The sequence below is a fragment of the Narcine bancroftii genome, chromosome 1 (assembly GCF_036971445.1).
Source record: "Narcine bancroftii isolate sNarBan1 chromosome 1, sNarBan1.hap1, whole genome shotgun sequence".
Classification (NCBI taxonomy): domain Eukaryota; kingdom Metazoa; phylum Chordata; class Chondrichthyes; order Torpediniformes; family Narcinidae; genus Narcine; species Narcine bancroftii.
In genome coordinates, this window is record NC_091469.1 from 275910346 (window position 1) to 275927699 (window position 17354).

At 38.6% G+C, this 17354-nt stretch overlaps 1 pseudogene; it reads left to right on the plus strand.

Moving 5' to 3' along the window:
* Positions 1-17105, plus strand: part of LOC138754116 (uncharacterized) — a 53447-nt pseudogene extending 36342 nt beyond the window's left edge.
* The last annotated feature ends 249 nt before the right edge of the window (positions 17106-17354 follow it).

A 17354-nucleotide genomic window follows, 5' to 3' on the forward strand; every position in this document is an offset into this window, starting at 1 on the left:
CAGTCTCCAGCAGTCCACAGTCTGTTTCAAGTCCTTTGACCAGAGGTAGGTAGCAGCCCACAGCCTGCGTGGGTTACTCACCTTGAGTCATCAGCAGCGTGCAGAGCCCCTCGCTGGTCTGCAGACATGGTCACCATACTGAAGGGTTGTCTCCTCTGCTCTCCTTCTCAAACAGAGGAGTGTTCTCCCTGTTTTCTGGGCCCCTGCTCCAGTCCTCTGCTTCCCTGGAGTCTGCAATCCCTTGAGGCTGCTACAAGTTCAAGCACTGCCATCTTGGGCACAGATCCTACCATTGCAAGATTTTAAAATAAAACACCATTTGCTCCTTTAACAGGCCGTTTAAAGCTTGAATATTGCTGTTGGTAGTAGGACTGGATAGTAGAACCCTCTACTCCCCATTCTCTCTGGATCTGCAACAGTGGCAGTGCTCCCTCAGATCCTTCCCTGGGAAATATAGATCAAAACAACAACCCTATCTGTGCCACTCATAATGTTTTACAGACCTTTATCAGGTCACTTCTCAACCTCCTTTCCTCCAAATAAAATGGTTCCTGCTGATTCAATCTCTCTCCCTTGAACTCAAGCCCACAAGTCTCATGAAGCTTTTCTGCACCCTCTCTAGCTTAATCACATCTTCCCGATAGCATGAGCATCTGAACAAAAAATATTACAAATCCAAATTACAAGGGAGTGGCACAGTTGGCATAGTGGTCAGTGCAATGCCTTTACAACACCAGTGATCAGGATCGGCCGAGGTTAAAATCCCGCACTGTCTTTAAGGAGTTTGTATGTTCTCCCCGTGTCTGCTTGGGTTTTCTCTGGTGGCTCCAGTTTCCTCCCGCCATTCAAAAAAAAACAAACTTGGGGGTGTAGGTTAATAGGGTGTAAATTGGGTGGCATGGGTTCATGGGCCAAAATGGCCTGTTGCCATGCTGTCTGTCTAAATTTAATTTTAATTTAAAAAATGCTGTCTAACTAACTGTTGGATGAAGCCTCAATTCTGTTTTTTTGAAATTTTTGATTTTTATAGACTCATAAGAATTCAAACAAACAATACAATCTCTTTCAATATTCATATAAGATACAGAGTCTGTATTTAACCTCCTCCCTAATACAGCTGAGAATACGGTCATATAAATTATACAGATACAAATACTGGTGGGGTCAAGAACCCTTATAGAAACCTAAGAAAAAAACAATCAGGGTGACTAAATAACAAAATAACATGATGCCATGACCAATGAAGGCAAATACACCATAGTACCCCATCTTCTGGTGTTGTCATTTTCAAGGAACTACTCTCTTTCACAAAACTCCCAAGGGCCCTGCTATTCACTGTGTTTGCCCTGCCCTGGTTTAATTTCCTAAAATGCATTGTTTTGCAGTAGTTAAATTTATCTGCCATTCCTGTGCCATTCAATCTCAAATCTAGATCATGCAGCATTTGACAAACTTCTTCACGTTCCTCTATCCCTCCAATTTTGTTGAGACTGTTTACAGTTCTTCAGCAAGGAAACAGGCCCTTCAGCCCGGCTTGATCATGCTGCTCAAGATTGTCCCATTTGCCAATGTTTAGCCCATATCCCTCTGAACACTTCCTATCCATGTCTGAATGCCCTTTGAGTGTTTCAATTGTTCCCATTTCTACTTCTGGCAGCTTGTTCCATATACCCACCACACATTGTGAAGAAAGTGCCATTAATTCTCCAAGTGCAGTCTCATCAACATCCTGTATGGTTGTAATGTATGTCCCTGCTACTGTACCTCATGCCCTGACTGATGAAGGCAAGTATATTAAACATCTTCTATCTGTCTATCTGCACTGCCACTTTCATGGAGCTATGTTCCTGTACCCCCAAGTTTCTTCTACAATATTTCCCAGGGCCCTACCATTCACTGTGTAATGTCTGGTCTGGTTTAACCTCCCAAATGACCATACCTCGTGCTTGACCAAGTTAAGTTCCATCGCCATTTCTTGGCCCACTTTCTCAGTTTGTCTAGATCCTGTTGTACTTTTAGATAATCTTCACTGTCCACTATATCTCCACTTTTTCCAGACTTACTAACCAGGTTAACTACATTGTCATCCAAGTCATTAATATTCATGACAAACCACTGGTCAAAGGCCTCCAATTTGAGTAACATCTCTCCAGTATCACCCTCTGACTCTTACCATCAATCCAATTTTGTATCCAATTGGCCAGTTCACTCTGGATCGCATGCAACCTGATATTCCAGACTAGCCTCCCATGTGGAACCTTGTTAAAGGTCTTGCTAAAGTCCATATCAAGAATGTCTGTCACACTGCCTCCATCAATCTTCTTGGTCAAACCCCCTCATGTAATTGATGTTAAACTCATTGGCTTGTACTTCCCTGCAAACTTAATATTCCTGTCACCTACATTCCAATCTAAATTGTTCATATATATATATATTACAAACAACAGATCACTGGTCAAAATCTCCAATCTGAGAAGCAACCTTCCATTTCCACCCTCTGTCTCCTTCCACCAACTTAGATCTCATAGTCTAGACAAGAGGGCACAACTTCAGGATTGAAGGGCATCCATTAAGAATGGAGATGTGGAAGAATTTCTTTAGCTAGAGGGTGGTGAATCTGTGGAATTTGTTGCCACAGGCAGTTGTGGAAGCCAGGTCACTGGGTGCATTTAAGACAGAGGTTCTCTTGATTATGTTATGAGCCCAGAGGACCCCAAAACCCAACAGCAATGGAAGTTCACCAAGACAAATGGTTACTTAAACAAAAGTTGCTTTTAATTATCTTTAAACATGAAAACAGGATCAAACTTTAACTTATTACTATTAACAACTAACTTAACTTAACCCCCTTCTAATTCTAAGCGGACATGTATGTAATGTGTGTGTAAGTTCAGAAAAGTTATTTAATTCAAAGTTCAATCTCACTTCTCATTCCTTCAAGTTCACTGGTTGCAGGCAATTCTTATACTGTGCCCAGAATTTAACATTTATGAAGTTCACCCAGGCTTTGGTGCTTGGAAGGTTCTTCTCAGTTTTCAGAGAGAAATTTGTTGTTCCCGGACACAAACCAATCCCTTTTAATCAGCCACGTTAATGTCTTGCTGAAGAAACTTGCCCCATCAGGGTTTTTCAGATGATAACCTCTTTCCTTCAGGTCACCACAGAGTTCCATTTTGTTTCTCTTATTTTAAGTAAAACATTAGGCAGCCAGTTCCTCTTGTATGGACCACAAGGGATTTGACCAGGCTGAACTAAGCACTCACAACCCGTCTTCAAAATGGGGTTTTTCCACAACCTTGCCAGCTTGTCCTGTTCCAGTCCCAGCTGCTGCTGCTGAACTAAATTCACTTTCTCTCTCTCTCTCTCTCTCACCCTCTCCCTCTCTCTCAGAGAAAAACCTATTTTACTCTCTCCACTTGCAAAATCACATGACCCTCTTAGAACAGCAACCATCCCTCAGACAGACTGTGACTCTGAACCTAATCCTCTGAGTTCTTTCATCTGTTGCTTTTCAAAACATTAGTGAAGTCCCTTGGGCACTCCCCAAAGCTTTTGCAAAGGTATTTGGAGCCGGCCTGTCTAGCTTGAGCAGAGCGCCATTATTTTAAATGAAATCTGTTTTGAAATGTTTGTATGTGACCTACACTTAAATAAAACCTGACACACTTTATCTTCTTTAAAACATATTTATTTATAATATAAACACAACATATAGCCAGGGCATTAAAGGCTATGGAGAGAAATCCGTGCAGTGGGGCTGAGTTGGAAAATGGATTATCTCATGATTGAATGGTGGGGCAGACTCAATAAGCTGAATAGTCTATTTCTGCTCCTTTGCTTTTTGGTCTTATGCTTGAAATGTATAACACTAGTTAGTCTACAGCTTAAATGCTGTATCTAATTTCTTCAATGAATACAGACATGTTAGATTGACTGGTTTCCTTCTGTGTTAGAAATTTTCAGCGATTCTATCTTTTTGCTCTTGATTCTTCTGACTCCGTAATTTCCTCATAACTTCTAATATAGATGAAGCACAATCAGAGTTGGGTTCTGCATCCTCCATCTTTAGTTTAACAAAGAACATCTTCACCAGATGCAAGAACTTAGAAGCCAAACACCTGCAAGTTTCTGGAATCCTTATCAATCTCATATCTGGTGCTCTTGTTTGTGTTTTATCTGCTGCTTTTTTTTAACCTTGATTCTGGTGTTCTTGTCCATCTTGTATCAGTGTTCTTCCCTGTCTTCACCAGTTCCCTTTTGACTTTCATCAGTCATGTCAGTAGAAAAATCACAGTTAACAACAGTCTCATTGGATCCACTGTCACTTCTTTGTCCTCAGCTGGCAATCCTAACCTCACACTTGATTTACTTTCTTTTTCTCAAACTGTACAATTGCAGACCCTATGTGTTTGGTGTCCATGATGCCACGAGGTATTTCTGCAGAAAAATGTGCAGAACACATGTTGAACATGTATAATTTTGGTTTCCATTTTACTTGGAATGGGGCTAATTGTCCTCCTGTTTTGCCCTCCATCCCTTCTCTGCCTATTACCTCCAGCCTTTGGGACCATGCTCCTTCCCCCACCCATTTGTTTGGACTCCTGCCAACTTTTTCCATACCTTGATGAAGGGATCAAGCCCGAAATGTTGGTTATGTATCTTTATCTTTTGCTATATAAAGTACATAGAGGCCTGCGGCACCTGATGTTCCTAGGCAGTCTCCCATGCAGGCTCAGGCCTGGTCAGTACTTGGAGAGGAGACTGCCTGGGAGCTTTAGGTTTCTGTGAGGGGCGCTAGACAAAGTAGCAACTTTTATGTATGTTACATTCTAAATGTATTATTACGTGACAATAATGGGACCTTTACCTTTCCACTCTCTGACCTGTTGATTTTCTCCAGCATTGTGCTTTTACTCCTGTTTTGCTATATTGTTTCACTAGTTACTGTATTGAGAGACACAGATTTAAGTTACTAAATACTGAAGGTTGGAGTCTACTTATGATGTCTGTCTTTGCATGTATTTGTTACTTAGAGCTGGCAGAGAGTGAGGTGTTGGTTAAAGTTTCTTGTTCTTCAACACATCCTGAAACATTGTTTAACCAGCGAAGTACTGATGGTGTTACCACAATGTAAGTGCAATCAGGATGACTGAAGAAATATAACAGCCCAATAATGACATAATTAATTGTACATCTAAAGAGAAGATAGGTTTTTCATAAAAATATGTTTGAGAATGTTAGCAGAAACATTTCTTGTAATCATATTGCACAGCACTCAAGATCCCTGACCATGATAACAAAAACTATCAAGGTAAAAAAGGGTTCATTTCTTTCATTAAATGTTTTTGTACTTCTCAATTTAAAGTAGATGAAAACAATAACAGAGTTGGCAAGTAAGCAGGTGATGTGGGGGATGAGGGTAGAGTTCCACTGGCACAAAGCGAGGTCAGGTCACATTAATCTTCATTCTCATGATCCAAATAGAGTATTGAACCTGAAAGAGTAAGCAATATTACTGGAGCAATCAAAAAACTATCTAAATAAGTAGATGCCTCGTTGCAACTTAACAAAAATTAATTGCTTATCTATTCAGCTGTTATTGTAACTGATGAACACTTGGTTTGAGAAAACTGATGACTATCAGAAGACTTGAAAAGGTGGGACCTCTCATATTCTTACCCCTCTTTGCCTTTCAGTTATGATACGAGAGGTCCCACCTGCAATATTGCATCAGAAAAGGCCCCAGTAGGGGGAGTCACGTGATGGAATTGTGGCTGGTCGGGAGGAACCAGCCTCTCCAGAGAAAAGAAAAAAAAGTATGAAAAAACAGAGCTCAATAAACATAAAATACAGGAAGAGAAAGAGAAAGTTACAGAGAAGAGACAGTAGATGACACCCAAAAGAGAAAAAGTAAGAATAACATTGAAAAGGGAAGAAGGAAAATCACTGGAGAAGAAAGAAGGCCTTACCTGCACGTCGGAGCAGAGAGCCACCGTAGAGAGGAGCGACCGATCTCTGGTATGGGTGAGTTCCCAGAGGAGCGGTGTCCTCCTGACCGGCAGACCTCAAAAATGGCTCTCAGAGCCAAGAAGAGGTGCACAACTGTTCATGCACATAGAGTTGCGCATGCGCAGTGTGCAAGTAAAAGAAAAGGTTAACGCCGGCGAGAGGGGAACTCAGCTGAGGAGTGGCCAGCTGCAGAGTGGCCAGCTGAGAGACGCCCAGTATCGGGGCATTTGGCTGGGGGAAGTAAGCAAGAAAGAAGAAAAGAAGAGTGGTGAGAAAGAGAATGAAGAGCTGGAAGAAGGTGAGTGGCAACGGAGCGACTGGCAGGGGGACGACCTGCAGCAGGAGGCCCAGCAGCAGGTCGACCTGCAGTGGGAGGCCCAACAATGGGTCAACTTGCAGCAGCAGGAGGCCCAACAACAGGAGAGACAGCAACTGGAGGCCCAGCAAGGAAACAGAAGCAGCTCACCAGAGAAGGATGAAGATATACAGATACAGAGAAGAGAAGAAGACAACACAAGACAAGATTTTCTCTTTCTCTTCCTGTATTTTATGTTTATTGAGCTCTGTTTTTTCATACTTTTTTTTTCTTTTCTCTGGAGAGGACTGGTTCCTCCCGACCAGCCATTACACCATCACGTGACTCCCCCTACTGGGGCCTTTTCTGATGCAATATTGCAGGTGGTACAGACACAGAAGAAGAGGAGGAAGAAGACCAAGAATTTCAAAGGAAAGAAGAAGGTAAAATAGAAGGACAAAGTTTAGATAAAGCCTTTTTCGAAGAACAAATGAGGTCATTAAAAGAATGGCTATCATTAGAATTTAGTTCAATCAAAAGAAAAATGAAAAGAGCTGAAGACAGAATGCAAAGCTTAAAGTTGGTCATGATTGAAATAGGGAAAAGAGTAGAAAATTTGGAGGAACGAGAAGCTGCTGTAGAAATGGAGATAAATGATTTAAGAGGGAAGTTGGAAGAGAGCGAAAAAAAAATTAAAGAGACACAAGATTTATGTCACAAAAAATTGACGTATTGGAAAACTTTTCTTTCTTCTTTGGCTTGGCTTCACAGACGAAGATTTGTGGAGGGGGTAAATGTCCACGTCAGCTGCAGCCTCGTTTGTGGCTGACAAGTCTGATGCGGGACAGGCAGACACGGTTGCAGCGGTTGCAGGGGAAAATTGGTTGGTTGGGGTTGGGTGTTGGGTTTTTCCTCCTTTGCCTTTTGTCAGTGAGGTGGGCTCTGCGGTCTTCTTCAAAGGAGGTTGCTGCCCGCCAAACTGAGGTGCCAAGATGCACGGTTTGAGGCGATATCAGCCCACTGGCAGTGGTCAATGTGACAGGCACCAAGAGATTTCTTTATGCAGTCCTTGTACCTCTTCTTTGGTGCACCTCTGTCACGGTGGCCAGTGGAGAGCTCGCCATATAACACGATCTTGGGAAGGCGATGGTCCTCTATTCTGGAGACGTGACCCACCCAGCGCAACTGGATCTTCAGCAGTGTGGACTCGATGCTGTCGACCTCTGCCATCTCACGTACTTCGACGTTAGGGATGAAAGCGCTCCAATGAATGTTGAGGATGGAGTGGAGACAACGCTGGTGGAAGCGTTCTAGGAGCCGTAGGTGATGCCGGTAGAGGACCCATGATTCGGAGCCGAACAGGAGTGTGGGTATGACAACGGCTCTGTATACGCTTATCTTTGTGAGGTTTTTCAGTTGGTTGTTTTTCCAGACTCTTTTGTGTAGTCTTCCAAAGGCGCTATTTGCCTTGGCGAGTCTGTTGTCTATCTCGTTGTTGATCCTTGAAATGGTGCAGCCGAGATAGGTAAACTGGTTGACCGTTTTGAGTTTTGTGTGCCCGATGGAGATGTGGGGGGGCTGGTAGTCATGGTGGGGAGCTGGCTGATGGAGGACCTCAGTTTTCTTCAGGCTGACTTCCAGGCCAAACATTTTGGCAGCTTCCGCAAAACAGGACGTCAAGCGCTGAAGAGCTGGCTCTGAATGGGCAACTAAAGCGGCATCGTCTGCAAAGAGTAGTTCACGGACAAGTTTCTCTTGTGTCTTGGTGTGAGCTTGCAGGCGCCTCAGATTGAATCTGATTGGAAAACTACAATAAGCGAAACAACATAAAAATAGAGGGCCTGAAAGAAGGCAAAGAAGGGTCAGATATGAAGGAATTTATAAAAGGATGGATCCCAAAGGTGCTGGGAACGACAGATTCACATGAAGAAATAGAAATCTAAAGGGTGCATGGAGCACTAGAATCGAAACCACCACCACATCAAAAACCGAGATCCATATTGGTAAAATTTCTAAGATATACGACAAGAGAAAACATACTGGAGCAGGCAAGAAAGAAGATTAGAGAAGACAATAAGCCTTTGGAATATAAGGGACAAAAAATATTTTTTTACCCGGAAATAAGCTTCAAACTTTTAAAGAAGAGGAAGGAATTCAACACGGCGAAAACAATCTTATGGAAGAAAGAGTATCACTTTATATTAAGACATCCAGCAGTACTCAAAGTATTTATTCCTGGGGAACAGAATAGACTATTCTCGGACCCAAAGAAAGCCCAAGAATTTGCTGAACATTTTCAGGACAGGAGAAGAGAGGAGGAGGAGTGACAAGTAGGATGACTGGCAAGAAAATATACAAAAATATGTAAAAATATAAAGTAAAGATCATGTATATATAAAGATTTAAAGATGGATAGGAGAAGGGGAAGAAGGGAAAAAAAGAGAGAGAGCTTTGTTATAAGTATAGGAAAGTAGTGTTCTCTGAGGGGGGCTGGGGGTGGGAGAATAAGGGTAACTGCGAAATCGGTTGACGCTTGCGAGTAAGTTCGCAAACCGAATGGAAAGGGGACTTGTGATTGCCGTCAAGGGACAAGGGGCAATCCAAAGAGGGGAGATTCATTTGGGGTTAAAGGGGTATTGCTTGTGGGAATTGTTGGGGTATTTCATGTCTTAAGTGCATTGTCATATATTGAGATTAAAAAGGAAAACTTAAAAAACAGAAAAGGAAAAAAGGGATGGAGGTGGTGAAGAGGTGGAAAAGAAGTGAAAATAAAGATATAAGATGGCCACGTTGGACTATATGAGTATAAACATTAACGGAATAACCAAGTTTAAGTGTATCCCATTGGAAAAAAAATCACATATAATTTAAAAGACAAAGTTACAATGCTTGAAAAAACCTGGGAACCATATATGGAACATAAAAGAAAGAGCAGGCCTAGGACCACCCCACCTAAAATGATAAGAAGATGAACATGATCAGATTTAATGTGAATAAGTAGATTATAAGCCTTTTTTGTTTGTATTCCTTTTGTATAAAGAAATTGTTTTATTGTATTTTATATGTTCAATATTTACTATTTTTTGAGGGGGGGTGGGAAGGGGGAAGGGAGGGATGGGGAAAAAAGAGAAAATGTCACTGTGAATATTTAAAGAGATGCATCTGTAAATATATTGGTTGATATGGTTCATAGTGCGATAAATAAAGAATTACAAAAAAAAGAAAGGCTCCAGTGACAAATCAAAAGTGATTAACCAATTAGGCAATTCGGGGGATATGTTCTCATGGAAAGGCTTAGCCAAACCCTGCTAAATATTTACCGAAGGAAAAACAAGCATCTGGATTGAGAAAAAGAATAATATTGATTTGAAGATTAAAATGTGATCAGTGAATCACAGTGGTGACTCTGAGCTAAATATGAGGACAGCAGAGGGAGAATAAAGAAATGTGTGGAAATTATAACAGCAAGGAGAAATCCCCTGTTTGCTATTCACCAGTCTTTTATCATCCTCTCTCACATTGACCAATAAGCTTTTTTTTATTATTTATTCTCTCCTGCCCGCCACTCTCACAGAAATTCATCTTCTCTCTAAATGTCTCTTTTTTTTGCATCTTAAATCATTTTTTTTATCTCTAACGTTTTCCTAATTCTGATGAAAGGTTAGCAACCTTAAGCCTGCTTCCCTGTCTGTAGATGGTTCTTCACCTGCTGAATACTTTCAGGACATCCCATCTTATTTCAGATTCTGTCATCGAGTCGTAGGTTGCTTCTATTTTCACTTTCACCTTACTTTTTTCTTGTTGCACTCCTCCCTTGTCCCTTCACTAAGCACTTACTTTCACATTCCTGGGGACAATACCCACCTCGACTCACCCTGCTGCAAATTTTAGTCCACTATTAGAATTAGCATTGCTCTCAGCTTCCTCTGCATGCCAAGCTTTTCACTTGCCTCCATGTAAACCTTTGATTGATGATCCAGTGAAAGACTTTAGATTATTCTGAACAAAGGCAGAGATAAACACATGTTATATGCCTTACATATATTTATTTATTTAAATTCAAATAACATCGTGGATTAGCCATACCAATTATTGGGTCATTTTTTTTTCACTAATTCTGCTCTTAAAGTCTAAATAATTCCAACGGAAACATCTCATTCCTGAAAACTATTCATTGCACTCGTGGATAATCAATGCTGTGAATTATCAAGTGAGATAGGCACATTATATCCTTGCCAGTTGTGAGGCTGTAGTCATTTTTAATGACTGCTATTGATTGTTTTAAATCTCAATTGATTCAATATGGCCTTGTTAATTCCTTTTCATTTCAGATATTTACACGAGTTGATTTTCACATCAAAAATCAACACAAAAAGAGGAGTCACGTGATGGAGTAGTGGCCGGACGGTGAACTCCAGCCCTCTCCAGAAAAGTCGGAAAAAACAAAGGAAAACACAAAGGCACAAAAATAAAAATTAAAGTAAAGTGAGTATAAAGGTGGAAAGAAGATGGCGACGAAAAAAGAAAAATCGAAACCAATGGTAAGAAGAGAGGAAGAGAAGACAACGGAAGAAGAAGGAGAAGGCCTTACCTGTTCGAAGAGGCCCGCGGTGGAGAGAGAAACCCGCTCCCTCAGGTCGGTAGAAAGTGGACTACAAAAATGGCTCGCTGAGCCGAGTAAAAGTGCGCAACCGCGCATGCGCAACTCCTCGCGCGTGCGCGATGCGCATGCAAAAAAACACACCGACGGGAGGGGTGACCAGCTGGGGAGTCGATCTCCACAGCCGGCAATGACAGCTGCAGAACAGCTGCAGCAAGAGGAGAACATAGAAGACAACGAAAACAAGAAAGAAGAGAAGAAAAGGACAACAAAGAAACAACAGATGGCCAACCCAGAGGAAGAAGAAGAGGAAGAGGAAGAGTACAGTGAAATAGAAGAAGAAGGGAAAGGCAAGACAAAGGATATACTTTCTCTTATTAAAGAATACATGGAGTCATTTAAAGAATGGCAAGCACAAGAATTTAATGATTTAAGAAGAAGAATAAACAATACAGAAGAGAAAATGAATAAAATAGATATGACCTTATCAGAAATGGGAAAAAGAATGGACAAGGTGGAAGAACGAGAAGCAGCAGTAGAAATGGAGGTAGAGGACTTAAAAAAGAAATTAGAGGAATCTAATAAAAAAGTTAAAGAGACACAAGAGCTGTTAGCTCAGAAAATAGATATAATGGAAAATTATAACAGAAGAAATAACATAAAGATAGTGGGCCTTAAGGAAGATGAAGAAGGCAAGAATATGAGAGAGTTTATAAAAGATTGGATCCCTAGGATCCTAGGATGTCCAGAACTACAGCAAGAAATGGAAATAGAAAGGGCACATAGAGCATTGGCCTTTAAACCACAACCACAACAAAAGCCAAGATCTATTTTAGTAAAATTCCTAAGATATACTACAAGAGAAAAGGTACTGGAGAAAACAATGGAAAAAGTAAGAGAGGACAACAAGCCACTGGAGTACAAAGGGCGAAAAATCTTCATTTATCCAGATATAAGTTTTGAACTCCTGAAGAAGAGAAAGGAGTTCAATACAGCAAAGGCGATTTTATGGAAGAAAGAGTATAAATTTATACTAAAGCATCCAGCGGTATTGAAAATATTTATTCCAGGACAGCAAAACAGACTATTCTAGGATCCAGAGGAAGCACGAAAATTTGCAGAACAATTACAAAATAGACTGAGAGATGAAGACGTGTAACGAGAGTACAAAAGACTGCGAACTAAAAAGACACATAAGTTTTGAACTCCTGAAGAAGAGGAAGGAGTTCAATACAGCGAAAAAGATCTTATGGAAAAAAACTATTCTCGGATCCAGAGGAAGCAAGGAAATTTGCAGAACAACTACAAAACAAACAGAGAGATGAAGACATGTAATAAGAGTAAAAATGACCACGATTTATATGTATGTGGGTAAAGAGGTATATGTGTGTATATGTATAGTGTGCATACATGAATGTAACCGTATTTAGAGGAAAATATAGAGAGTATAGACAAGAATTAATAAGGGAAGGAAATGGAATAGAGGGAATAAGGAGGGAATGAAAAGAGTGACCTTTGTTACATATGAAAAGTGAAATCTTTTCTGGGGGGGGCTGGGTGGGGAGGAGTTACGGTCACTGCAAAATCAGCTGACGCTTGCGAGTGAATTCGCAAATCCAAATGGAGAGGGGAGATGTGGTTGTCCGACAAGGGATAAAGGACAATTCAGGAGGGGAAGGGGAGATTGGGCTAAAGAAGTTTTAAATAGGAGAATAAGGAAAATGTTTGATGTTTTAGGAATATTGTCTTATAAAGGGTTCAAAACAAGAAAACAGAAATGGATAAGAAGGAAAGGTAATGATGGAGAAACGGAAAGGGAAGATAAACAAAGTATAAAATGGCTACGTTGAACTATATGACTTTAAATTATAATGGAATACATAACCAAATTAAAAGGAAGAAATTGCTAAATTTACTGAAAAAAGAAAAAATTGATATAGCATTTGTGCAAGAAACACATTTAACTGAATTGGAGCACAAGAAATTAAAGAGAGATTGGGTAGGACATGTAACAGCAGCATCGTATAATTCAAAAGCAAGAGGAGTAGCTATATTAATTAGTAAAAATGTCCCATTTAAAATAGAAGAGGAAATAATAGATCCAGCAGGGAGATATGTAATGATAAAACGTCAGATATATTCGGAGTTTTGGAATCTACTCAATGTATATTCACCTAACGAAGAAGATCAAAAGTTTATGCAAGATATCTTTTTGAAGATAGCAGATACGCAAGGGAACATATTAATAGGAGGGGATTTCAACCTGAATTTGGATTCAAATATGGACAAAACTGGGAAAAAAATTAACAGAAAGAACAAAGTAACCAAATTTATAATTAAATCGATGGAAGAAATGCAACTTTTGGATATATGGAGGAAACAACACCCAAAGGAAAAGGAATATTCATATTACTCGGCTAGACATAAAACATACTCAAGAATAGACCTATTTTTGTTATCAGCTCGTATACAAGATAGAGTAAGAAAAACAGAATATAAAGCTAGAATACTATCGGACCATTCACCCTTAATATTGACAGTAAAGTTAGAGGACATCCCTCCAAGAATGTATAGATGGAGATTAAACCCCATGTTACTTAAAAGGCAGGATTTTAGAGAATTAAAATGTATTTTGAAATAAATACGAAATCAGTGAAAGATAAGTTTATACTATGGGATGCAATTAAAGCATTCATTAGAGGGCAAATAATAAGTTATGTAACCAAGATGAAAAAGGACTATAATCAGGAAACAGAGCAGTTGGAAAGGGAAATAGTAAATATAGAAAAAGAATTAGCAATGAAGGAAGATACAACTAAAAGAAGAGAATTGGCGGATAAAAAAATAAAATATGAAACACTACAAACATATAAGGTGGAGAAGAATATAATGAAGACAAAACAGAAATATTATGAACTAGGTGAAAAAACGCACAAAATCCTAGCATGGCAGCTTAAGACAGAACAAGCTAAGAAAATGGTATTGGCATCAAGGAAAAAAGACAAACAAATTACATATAATCCAAAAGAAATTAAGGAAAACTTTAGAGAATTCTATGAACAATTATACCGAACTGAAAACGAAGGGAAAGAAGGGAAAATAGATGAATTTCTAACTAAAATTGAACTACCAAAACTACAAATAGAGGAACAAAATAAATTAACAGAGCCATTTGGAATAGTAGAAATACAAGAGATAATAAAAAAATTACCGAATAATAAGACACCAGGAGAGGATGGATTCCCAATAGAATTCTATAAAACATTTAAAGACTTATTAATTCCGCCCCTCCTGGAAGTAATCAACCAGATTGATAAAACACAAAGCTTACCAGATTCATGTAAAACAGCAATAATTACAGTAATACTAAAGCAAGGGAAAGATCCACTCACACCAGCGTCATATAGACCAATATCTTTACTTAACACAGATTATAAGATAATAGCTAAACTATTAGCAAACAGATTAGCAGAGTATGTACCGAAAATGGTAAATCTAGACCAAACTGGATTTATCAAAAAAAGACGCACAACAGACAATATTTGTAAATTTCTTAACTTAATTCATGCAGTAGAAGGGAATAAAGCACCAACAGTAGCAGTTGCTTTAGACGCAGAGAAGGCCTTTGACAGAGTAGAATGGAATTATTTGTTCAAAGTATTGCAAAAATTCAGTTTACCGGAGAAGTATATTAATTGGATTAAAGCATTATATAAGGGACCATTAGCGAAAGTGACAGTAAATGGACATGTATCAAAGCAATTTAACTTAAGCAGGTCAACACAGCAGGGATGGCCACTATCACCTTTATTGTTTGCGTTAGCTATAGAACCACTAGCAGAATTGATAAGAACAGAAAATAATATAAAAGGGATAAAAATAAAAGAGAAGGAATATAAAATCAGTTTATTTGCAGATGATGTTATAGTATACTTAACAGAACCAGAACTATCAATAAAAGAATTATATAAAAAATTGAAGGAATATGGAGAAGTGTCTGGTTACAAGATCAACGTAAATAAAAGTGAAGCAATGCCTATGAATAATGCGGATTTCTCAAAATTTAAGAAGGAATCACCATTTAGATGGCAAGTGCAAGCAATAAGATACCTTGGTGTACAAATAAATAAAAATCTCGGCCAACTATATAAACTCAATTATTATCCACTAATGAAAAAATTACAGGACGATTTAGAGCATTGGAAAGATTTACCACTAACACTAATAAGAAGGATAAACTGTATTAAAATGAACATTTTTCCAAGGATATTATACCTATTTCAGGCATTGCCAATACAACTGACAGAGAAATTCTTCAAGGAGTTAAAGAAAATAATAAGGAAATTTTTATGGAAAGGGGGAAACCGAGGATAGCACTAGATAAATTAACAGAATGGTATAAACAAGGAGGCTTACAACTGCCAAACTTTAAAAATTATTATAGAGCCGCACAATTAAGATACCTATCAGATTTTTATCAAACAAGGGAAAAGCCAGATTGGACTAGATTAGAATTAGATAAAATAGGGGAAAAGATACCTGAACACATATTATATAAATGGGATGAAAAATTGATACAACATAGAAGTTCTCCAGTATTACATCATCTACTCAATATTTGGAAGAAGATTCATGTACAAAGAAATAAAACAAATTATCAATTACCAAAACTAATATTGACGCAAAACAAGTTACTCCCTTTTACAATAGATAACCTTTCCTTTCGAGAATGGGAGAAAAAAGGGATTAAAAGAATAGAAAATTGTTTTTCAGGAAATAGATTATTATCCTTTGAACAAATGAAAGATAAGTACAATATAACTCAAGATACAGCGCTGGCATATTACCAATTGAGATCCTACTTGAAGGATAAATTAGGAAGCAGTTTGAGTTTGCCAGAGGGAAGTAACTTTGAATATGTGATTACAGATACAATGATAATCAAAAGATTTATAACAAATATGTATATTAAACTGCAAGAAAAGGAGAATGAGGAAACAAATGGTAAAACTAAACAAAAATGGGAACAAGATTTAAATATAAAGATAAAAAAGGAAACATGGGAGAAGTTATGCTCTGGAACGATGAGAAATACAATAAATACGAGGTTACGTATGATACAATATAACTGGATACACAGGCTGTACATTACACCTCAAAAGTTAAATAAATGGGACCCAACAGTATCTGATAGATGTTTTCGATGTAAAAAAAGAAATGGGAACAACAATTCATGCAATCTGGACATGTGAGAAAGTAGAAAAATTTTGGGAAGATCTAAATCAGATATTAAATAAACTAACAGAAAACAATATACCAAAGAATCCAGAGATCTTCCTCCTAAGTAACATAAAAAACAAAGAATTTGGAATTGATTTGGAGGATGCACAAAAAAGATTTGTTAAGATTGCTCTAGCCATAGCAAAAAAATGTATTATGTCAACCTGGAAATTGGAAGATAATTTGAAAATACAACAATGGTATATAGAAATGAATAAATGTATTCCATTAGAAAAAATAACATATAGTTTAAGAAATAATATTGAAATATTCGAACAAATATGGGAGCCTTACATGAAACACAATAGCGAAAACCTACCGGGGACAATCATTACCTAAGTTAACGGAAGGAAAAGGAAATGAAAAGAATGGACTCAGTAGAATTTCTGGTGTATTTTTATTGAATGACAACATTGTCTGACTGGTTTAATGTATCCTAGATTGTATACCTTAAATGGACGAGAGGGGGGAGGTAGGGAGGGTGGGATGGGAGGAGGGGGGGGGGAGAGAAAATGGCACTGTATATGTGTGAAAAGGAAAAAGTGTGTACCATGGTTAATGTGATTTATGGTGTGAAAAATAAAAAAAATTTTAAAAAAATCAACACAAAATGCAGCAGCAGCAAATACAAAGTCTGAATAACAGTTTAATGGTTATCATTTTCACTGTATCAGAGTGTTATTTAATCAGTCCATGATTGTCATCTCAGTCTATGAAATTTATCTTGCTAAAGACAGTATAAGGCAGCTTTTAGGTCGTGTATACATAGGGAGGAAGAAGTCCAAAGCTCATTGGCTGTACATGCTCCAGTCCTTGCGACAACCCATGTCAAAGTTTCATTCACTTTTAATTAAAGCACATCCTCTGGAATCTTTTACCAGCTCCACTGGTGATTCCAGCACCATGTTAGTGGAAAACTAAAATACTGTGTTCTCTTTTCAAAACAATGCAATCCTATATTGTGCGCAACATTTATTTCTGTAAGAACCCAATTTTAGCTGATGTATTCTGAAATTTTCATAAAATCTCTTTGGAACTGGCATATAAAATGGAATTGGAGGATTGACTCAGAACCGTGAAACAGAACATTGAGAACCTAATGACTTTCCCATCTAACATACTTCCTAACCAACACACCAACCTGCATGTTTGACCGGTAAGAGTACAAAG